Below are 10,758 nucleotides of genomic sequence, written 5' to 3' on the forward strand. Positions count from 1 at the left end.
GGGTAGGGAAAGGGTAACAATCTAAAATGGATATGAAATCGTACGGTTTACGTGTTAATAATCACTTCCATCCAACATAAACAAAAAGTACAACTTAAATAAAAGCTTTTATTTAGAGAAAAAAAAACAAAGATGGCCGAAAAGAGCCGCGTAATTCATTTCTCGCCAAACACACTAATCCCGAAATAAACTTGTTTAAACAGGGATCGATTGAAACTTTTTCGGGGGATTTACGAGTATTTTAGTGGTGTTCCAGTAGTCAGTGAACATTGGGAACTTTTTCATTTACGCTTACGGACGTCGACTGAATAATATATGAGCCGGCTTACACAGTGCTATAGAAAATCCATTCAAATTTAAGGAATTTTTACGCTCACCAACTGAATTAATGATGTCTTGCTTTAAAAGGTTTTAGTTGAGTTAATATAAAAACGGGATATTTTAGTTTTAAAATAGAAAATAATGACAATATCGCGTCTGTGTTTGTGGTCACTCCGAAACGGTTCAATATATTTTATAAGATTTTATTCAATTTATATGATTTTATTTTATGACTGACACTTCACTAAAATAAAGCCTTGTACATGAAAGAACATAACAAACCATATTTCACCACTTTAAGGGTTGAGTTTTAAAATTTTTTGAATCACATTACATTTTGTATATTTTTTATAATTTATGCACAAATTTTTATAACTATAACTCTAAAAATGAAGGACTTTCCATACAAACTTTTTACCCTTATTTCACCCCCTTCTTATTTTATTTTGTCTATATAAAGTACCTTATAACCTTCTCCATAATTATGGTCTCAAACCGAATAAAAGTTTCATTTGAATGCATTCACTAGTTTTTGCGTGATGTCCGAATAACAAAAAAAACACGGACCGACAGACTTTTGGCTTCAGTATCGATTATATATATAATGCCCCCCAACAAAAATTTTCAAAATATTTTCAATGTCCAGAATTGGACCTGCTACAGTTCTATTTTAAGTACAGATAGATAAAGATAATTTCTAGATTGCGCCAGTAGTACGTTATGCCACGATAACGTTTAGTGTTACAAATGGTATAAGTAAACTCTCAAATTACGAAATAAACCAGTTTTATAATTAGTATAGAATTTAGAATAGATATAGATTCCAAAAAATAAAGTAAGGCTCAAAGCCGAAGTCATAACATAAGCTAACCACTGGACCGACGACACAATTCAGGCATTATTTTATACATGATGATGATGATCGTATGCTGCTTTATATCACATTATTTGAGGCACAAAACATACAAGCTAAGATTCTGTGATTTAAAAGAAACATTTTCTGGTATAAGATTGTTTTTACATTACGATTTGTGACATGACATCACTTGTGCACAAAAATAAGTGGAAATAGTATTTCCAGGAAATAAATAGCGTCCTTTATTTGGTGTTGGCAGTGAATAGATGTCAAGCGTCGCACTTGGCATGTCAGGGGACAAAGTGTCACGCAACAAGGGACAGGACATAATGTCCCGTTTATTTGAAAAGAATGAGGACACCTGCTTCTTACAATTTAAGGGATGTACGACTAGGACGTTAACTGATTCACGTGACCCATGTTTGAACTACGGGATTCAATGTCAATAAAGTTATATTAAACTAGCCTTTAGACTTCTTTAATCCGGCCCTGTATTAGCGGACGACTATTAAATATAAACTACCTTGCTGACAAACAGTTTGTTTTATTTCTGGCCATGTCTTAGTACAGTATTTCAAAAAATTTCAAAATCACAGAACTTTGGCTGGTGGGAGGCTTCGGTCGTGGCTAGATACCACCCTACCCACAAAGACGTGCCGTCAAGCGATTTTTTTTTTATAGATTTTGACACCAATAGAATTAACCTAATTCCCTTATGCAAATTTTATTGGTGTATTGTTAATTGATTATATTAATTGATTATGGAACACCACACGAGGTGTAGTATTCCATAGAAAAAAAAATACATGGTTAAAAATACAAAAATAAAATACATATTTTTTATCATCAAAAACAACAAAAAATAAATAATGACGCCCGCAAATAGAAAATTAACCAAAAACATTTATTTCAGTGAAATTCTTTGCCATATTTCACGTTTAAATGGGACGCATTAAACATTAATTGGGTTATTTACTGCCTTTTTTCAACATAATTGCTTTTACTTTTTGTCTCACACAGTTTTAATATAAGAGCGAGCACTTTTTATTGGACGAGCGTCTTTTTTCGTTCCACGAGAGAAAATAATAAAAAAAAAATTGTTTTACGCAATTCGTTACGAGGCTTTACTTTAACGTTTTATTTTATTTCCTGACGAGACTTACGAAATATTCAATTTTATAGGTTCAGAAAGAATAGTTGTTTTATTTAATTTAACATAATATTCGTAGCATGATTATTTTAATATTCTTATATAATTGAATTTCGGAAGATGAAAAAATTCATCTTGTCTCTTTAAACTGGACGTACGGATTCAAATAACATTATATAATCCAGTAATTTTTACTTAATTATATTACAAAACAAAAATCTTTTATCATTTAACCTAAGTAATGTTATAAAGAGACAAGATGATTTGTTTGTTTGATAGGTTCAGAAACTATTGGACCGATTTTAAATATTCTTCCAGCATTACAAATCTACATCTTCACCAAAAAATACATGCCCCCTATCATCCCCATATCATCATATCATCCCCGTATTTCCACGGATCGGGAACTACGCGGCTGAAAATGCAAGGCTGCTAATATAATGGTAAGTTTATACTAGACAAGACGAAATATCTTAGCATTCCCCCATACCATTATCAGCGTGCGGGTGCCGGGTCCATCGTGTGACAGAGATAAAAACTCTGAGCAAATCCCCGGACTTGTGACCGATGGTGTAGGGCTAAGGACGTCCTTGACAGTTAACTAGCACTCCCCTTCTCCGCTCGTGTTGTTCTCTCTGCCTAGCCAAATTTGGTAAGATCCTACTAAAGCAGCTTTGGTAGGATTTCTTGCTGCCGTTCTAGTGAGGACAAGATCTTTTAGCAAGTTATAGACAGATTTTGCTGGTAATCCTCTCGCACCTACGTCTACGACGCAAAAACTAACCACATGGCCATTTTTAGTTAGTTCATTTGTTATGTCATAATATTTATTCACTTTCATACTGTCTTCCATGGCACAGTAAGATCTACAAGTACTATACGTTTTGTTTGTTTTGAAAAAAGGAAAATGTCTGTTGAAAATAAAATACTAAAGTACCTACTTTTACGGAATATAGAAATTCAATTTCCCCTAATTCACTATCAAAATATCGTGCATTAAGTAAAAGCTGAGAAAATACCGCAAGCTAATGGTGGCCAGCTGAATTCGCCCGCGGCGGGCATTCCAACTTTTCCTTTACGCTCATTTGTAACTTCCATTAGTCGACAGAAAGAGCTGAATACTCGTTACTTTGTGTACCACAGTTATTTAAGGCTCTAATTTAAAAGCGGTTAACAAATTACGCCACCTACTAACTTTTAGTGGTTGGAATAATGTATTTCCCATTCTTAGTACCGTGTTTGTTCTAAAGGTTTAATAAGGCCTTTACGGCGACTCTATCTTCTGTCACTTAATACTTCCAGACGTGACATCATTTATATATTTATTTTATATATCACGTGTCTCAAACGGTGAAGGAAACGTGAAGAAACCTGCATACCAGCGAATTTTCTCAATTCTCTGCGTGTGTGAAGTCTGCTAATCCGCATTTGGCCATGCGTGGTGGACTAAGACCTAACCCCTCTCACTCTGAGAGGAGATTTATGTAATTATGACGGCCTCCGTGGCGCAGTGGTATGCGCGGTGGATTTACAAGATGGAGGTCCTGGGTTCGATCCCCGGCTGGGCCGATTGATATTTTCTTAATTGGTCTAGGTCTGGCTGGTGGGAGGCTTCCGCCGTGGCTAGTTACCACCCTACCGGCAACCCCCTTTACCCCTTTTCTTCATTGGCAGGGCTTTGTAGTGGGCCCTTAAAAGAGGCTAATAATGATGACGATATAATATTATCATCGTATAGTGAAATATCATAAGCAAAAATGTCGTTACAAAAATGAATACGATCAAAGGAAACTGCACGTAGGAGCAACGTGAAAAATTCAAAGAGACAAGGCACGAAGCGCTGGTATGAATACGCCCGGGAAATAAACATGTCAGCGCGAGTTACACTCGGAATATAAAGGTGGATGCATACGTAACGTGACAGATGGTTGCCTTTGCCGTGACGAAGTAATGAGGTTGGGTGGACTGTTTTGATTTTGTCTACAGTTTTCCTCAAGTGTAATCCCGATATAGCGAATACTTTGGTAGGCCAGCTGAAATTTTCTTAGAACTCAATAACGATATTATGGTGGAATGTATCACAATAAAAATACTATCTGATTTAAAAAAAGAGACTTTAAGTTGACTTGAAAATTTCTTTGACGGCCTCCGTGGCGCAGTGGTATGCGAGGTGGATTTACAAAACGGAGGTCCTGGGTTCGATCCGCCAAGCGATTTAGCGTTCCCGAGATTACTGGCTCCAATTTTTAGGCATTGGACAGCTAGGCTGATTCTTTGCGCAAAAAATGAGCCAGCCCTTCTGTCACAAGTCTAATCAAGTAAACGCGATGAAATAATATAGAGATTTTTTTTGGAACTGCGACTCTATTGTACAAAGGTCTAAGATCTGTAAAAGAATTACAAGACTCAAGATTTTTTAACCATCGGTAGGGAGCAACCCAACAAGCTTAACTTGAGTACATCCACCGCTCCCCCCCCCCCCTTGGAGTGGCTCAAAAACTCGATAAGTTTTTGGATTGCGTTTTTTTCATAAACTATGAGTTTTACATTAAAGTTTATTTTACAAAAATGTAGTGGACAGTGTCATCTACAATTAATGTTATTGGTGCATTATCGTACGATTTTAAATACGGAGATTCAAGGGGGGGATGGTCGATGTACTCAAGTTAAACTTGTGGGTTGCTCCCTACCAAAGGTTACAAAATCTCCTGTCATGTAATTTTTTAGTCATATTTCCTAGATTTCCTGTACTATACGGTATTATGCTCCTTAATTTTATTAAAATTTAGAAGTTTAAAATGTAGAGCCACCAATGCAGTTTTTTAGGCAATGAGAATGTTTAATTCTTCAACGATCAATATCAGGTATCAAAACTAAAAAGTTGCGGTTAGCAATATAAATTTCCTTTTCTCAACAAACACAAAATATAGGATAGAAGCAGGCGTTACTTTGCGGAAGTTCATCATGATTATATAATGATTTATTTATTTTGCTATCATCCGCGAAAAGTCGACGAACCCATGCAACAACGTCACCCAGGTCCAACAAAATACGTACGTTTCACCCCGAAACCGGAGCTTCCTTAGGAAATGTTGACTCTACAACATGCAATTGCAAAATTTTGCACGTTGAGAGTACGTACGTAGAGAGTATTTTGTCGAACCGGGGTGACGTTGTTGCATGGGTTCGTCGACTTTTCGCGGATGATAGCAAAATAAATAAATCATTATATAAACACACAATATAGTTTAATACAATTCCTATACTTTTTTATTTGTTGCCTTTACTAACAGATATAGATCATTTTCTTTGCAAAATCACTGGATAATACGAGATAAAATGGTTACAAAGTTACAGCAAAACATTTTTCATTTCAATTTCCGCTAACTCTGTAACAGTCACAGCGGAGCTCAAGGCCGAGCTATCCGGAGATTTAGCTAACTCTAAAATATACTGTCGATGTCACGAAATATTGTTTGTTGTATAAAACCAGAGGGCAGACTTTTTGAAAAGTAAGCTTATGCGGATTTTGGTTTTATAGAATTTTTAACGTTTTGATAATAATATTTACTGCGTAGCTAATCGAAAGATTTGGGTCTAAAAAAACTATCTGATTATCTTCTATTACTTTTGCTAAATGTTCCTTCTCATTGAAACCCTGTTTTGATCTATTCGTGAGCTACCTGACAGATAACCAACTATCCACGCTCCTAATAAATATTTGAATTGTAGGTCAACTGCCCTAGGCCACCTACCCTATATTTCTGTTCCCTGCGGTCTCTAAGACCGCTTTCAGATAATAATTGCTTTAAAGAAGATAGCCCAAAATTGTATGGAGCCCAGGATCAGTCATTGTACCCTGGCGGAAATAAAAGGAAATATTTTTTTGAATATTTTAGATTATACAAATCTACGAATTTACTTTACTTCTTTCGAAATAACATTCATTCTCTCACAATAAATGCAACACCATTATGGGTAATAATGGCGGATTGATGACGTTTTCAATGCAGTAGTCGTTTTGACGTTTGCTGTCAATTGTCATATCAGTTTCTTTAAGTGCGCCATCTTGATATAACTTAAATACTCGGGTTTTAATTTTATTTAGTTAGATTTATTCCCTCATTTAGATTTTAATAAAATCCTTGTATTTTTAACATTTTAATGATACGGGGTACAAGAGTGGACCTGAAATGGACCATTTCCTTTGGGAAGAATAAAAAACTAGTAAAAGATTAACTAACACATTTTAGGATCATAAGGTGGTTGATCTGCTATTTTTAAACAATAAATAAATAAAAATAGTTTGTTTCGTTCAATCAGTAACAAATAATTTAAGGGAGTCTTCTTTTAAGAGTTGTACACTCCTGTGACAGATAGCTCTATTTTTCCATTACTAAGAACAAAGTTGGATTATCAAGCTTGCAGTTTCACCCACTCTCCTGTTACTGTAGGAACACAATAAAGCCTATGCTATACGCTGATATCGTAACTTTCCAATCGTGAAAGATTTTTTGAAGCCACTTAGGCTTAGACATTGACGCATTTATAATATTAATTACGATTTACAAGCCAATAAATTATATTGAAATCTTTAAAATTTTATTTAAAACGTCTTGAGAATTTTACGCACAACGCTCGTTGTGAAGTTTGCGAGGAACGATCTATAACTAAATGGGAACTTTCCAACTTTCATACTTGTTCGGAAGCCTTCGAAACTTGCCTGTTTCTTGGGTTTCAAGATGGAATTCCCCTACCGCATACTAATTAGTAGGTACGACTTATTTATTAAACTTTCAGTTGAGTATTAAATAGAAAACATTTCACTAGCGCAATGTCATTGGCAATACGTGTTTCATCATCGAAAACAAAACGAGATTATTAAATTATACAGATTAATTTATTAAGCTTTTGTAATAATTTCAATAAAACCTCATTGGAAATCAGATCCTCTTATGTTACCTTATTAACTGAATATACACGTGTAAAGGTGCGTTTATATCTACAGACATTTAGCGTGCCAGACACGTGTCGTGGCAGACAAAATAATATTCTTCTTTACAGTGTTTATTAACGTATTTATATCAATCGTAACGCGGCCGCGCAGACGTTGACAGACACGGGCCGCGCTCGGTCAGTATTCGCGGAAAGAATATCTTGTCTGTGCGGTCCATGTCTGTAGAGTCCTTTTCATGAAACCTGAAATGACAATAGGACCGGCATTACCAAACAATGAGCGCCATTACCACATTAGGGCCGCGTCTGGGGGACTTCTTTCATGAAAACGACTTTACGTGTCTCTAGCTACCTGCTGGGCAATGTGAATAGACGGTATCTATGGGCGTCGGTCACGCTACTTGTCTGTGATGCACTGTGTCTGTAGATATAAACCGACCTCACATATATAAAGCGTGAACAATATTTATCACAATAACTACCATCGTATAATTATTGCTTGTTGTCATACGATCAAAAAACCTGGAACTGATTAAATTATTGCACAGCAAAATATACCTACTGCGTTTCTGTAGTGTATTGTACAACCGCTACAAATATTAACAGCATCGACTTGCTGCACTGTTATTATTATATGTGAGCGTTAACTCACGTGATATTAAGTCGTATGCCCGACTAGTTTCGAACCCATACGTGGCCCTTAGTCTTGAGCTGGTTCTTGCAACGCGGCACCATCCAAACTGCGAAGCGGCGGCGCGACGCGCAGCTGCTCGCATCGCGCGCTGGGAGAGGGGTTGAGTGGTGGGGAGTGAAGGTTCCGTTACACTCTCCGATGGTTCATTAATGTATAGCTCGCGAATTTCTCGCGTTAATATTATATTTAACAGACGAAGGAAATTAACCACCTAATCCAAAGTGACTACCTCAACACAACAGTTTTGACTCGCCTGTATTCAGCGGCTTCCTGCCAATCACTGTTTGTAGTATGTCATCGGTCGACCAACGTTGCTTTCCGGTTGTCGTTATTCCAGCACCTTAGAACCAAATGTACTCGTATATTAAGTGCCTTGCCCTTTGCCATCCAACTTGTCAACTCGTTGCGTGTAGCTGTGTTTTAAATAATTGACTTATTCTGCCGATCTTCTCATTCGGTCGCTTCATCACCCGATAAGCGAGTCTTCATATGAGATCCATGGTTAGAGATATACTACGATAGCTAAATATTTACTTCAGGACTGTCTTTGCATTTTAAGAGTTTTATACTTTTTCACCTGTACTTTTATGATTTCCTTCATCATTATCCACGACTAAAAATAGCCTTCTAATTATAAATGCGCAAGTTAAAACTTGTACAATGTGAAATCCTTGCAGATTTTTATAAGCCCCGGTTTGATTAATGGCTATGTCAATGAAGGTTGGTAGTGTACTGCGTCGCTCGCGAATGATAAATTGCACTGACTCACAATCTGCTAGGATCGCATGAATTCTTTCAATTTTTATACGTCATTTTTAAATTATATTACTAAAGTAAGTAGGTAACAGCACTATCAGCTTAAAAGTATTTAATAACGATCTTTTGGGATTTGTTCCTTAAATTGTGCTTCATAAGTGTGATGACCAAAATGGATCATATAGAGATATAAAGACGTCCAAAAAGAAGTTTATAAACAGTTATTTATTTTAAAATAAATGCTTTCTTAATTTACCATTCTGTGATACTTACTTGTAAGTATTATATGAATAAAAAAAAGCATTTGAAATTTAGAAAGCTATTTTGATTTTTCACAAATTAATTACAAACCTCCAAATCTTTTGCTTTGAACCATTAGTTTTCGCTTCAAAAGTAAAAAATCGAAAAATAATCTACGAGTTGGTATTTACTCCAACAAAGGTGACTAATATAACTAAAAAAATAATATAAGATTGTTGCGAAACTACAATAAATTTTGCAATCCGTGTAAATGTTTATAGGCTGCATTGCGTGCCAATGGATGAAACATACTAGATAACTACCAGCAAACATAACTCACAAACTTATGTGCCTGTCGGCGAGTGAATTATTTGATTGGTTAGCAAAATCTACGTGATACTATTAGATTCAGGTTTTTATGTAATTGGGTTTTAATTATTTACTGTTTAAACAAATAAGACTGTAAAAGGTTTCCACCACGCCAGATGTGGCAGCGCTCAACCAATAGGAAACGATCCAATAGCATCGCATCCAATATGGCGAGCGACCGGTACGCTTGGTACTCTGTTCACACTATAGCCTGCTAGTTGAGTAGCTCAGTTGTAATCGCGATCTCAGAATGGATACTGGTCTTTCATTTGTTAAATAATGATAGTAAAATAGTTTTAGTGATTCAGAAGTTCGGTGGGTGAGTTGTTCGTATACTCCGACCATTGCATTGTCAGTTAATTAGCCGGGAGCCAACTCGAGCAGAGAATGGGGAGTATTGGTTTACCGTAAAAGACGTCTTAAACCCTACTGGAATCGGTTACAAGTCCGAGATCCGCTGGTGGCTGACTCCTTGCTATATGATAGTTAATCTTGGTTTACGTCTGATAGTATCAGTGCTATACTTGATCAATATTGTAGTTAGTGGTTAGAAATGTATTAGTAAGTTAAGCGGTCGTTCCTGTAATTATTGATAGTGTTACTTTGTGTATCTGCCATCCTTGACACGTAAAGCTTAAAGCCTGTTCTGAAGCTGAACGGCTTCTCCGTTAACAGAAGTGGAATTTAGTCTGCTTCGCCGATATACCTACACTTAAAAACACAATCCACCTTCGTCAGTAGGTTAAAAGTAAAGACTCTTACCAGCTCGTGTATCACTACTGCAATTTTGAAGCAAATTGTTAGTAAATTTACATAGCATCTACCAACAGCCAAGGAAGCGGTGTTCACTATAAAACAGGAGCTTATGTTAAAACTACAACTGCATATCCGCCCCGGGGTTATATAAGGGTGCATTTCCACTGGAGCTGTAGAGAAGGAATATAATGAGTTACCAAGTTTGTCGCAGTGGGAACTTTAATTAATTTTAATAATAACCAAATGTGGTGAAATAGAATAATGAACAATAATAATTCATATACTTTTCTATTAATTAAAACGGTAACGCCATATACAAAAACCTTCATTAGGGTTTTATTGTTTGTCAATATTAATTACTTATACATTTTATAAAACAAAGCCTGTCTGTCTGCTCACGATACACTTTAAAACTACTAAACGGATTTTTATGCGGTTTCCACTAATTGTAACGTTTTTGTGTAAGTCTGTTGAAATATTTATTTTGACAAAAGTAATAATAATAAATATATAACAATAACAAAAATAATACTGGTACGAAAACTCTGTTTATACACTTAACATAATTATTGTAAAGAAAGCCCCAGTTAAATTTTTCATATTAGAATACGTAAAGCATCACTTTTCTTTGAAAAGTCAACAGCTTTGAGATTTTTTTTA

The sequence above is a fragment of the Bicyclus anynana genome, chromosome 14 (genome assembly GCF_947172395.1).
Source record: "Bicyclus anynana chromosome 14, ilBicAnyn1.1, whole genome shotgun sequence".
In the NCBI taxonomy this organism is placed as follows: Eukaryota; Metazoa; Arthropoda; class Insecta; order Lepidoptera; family Nymphalidae; genus Bicyclus; species Bicyclus anynana.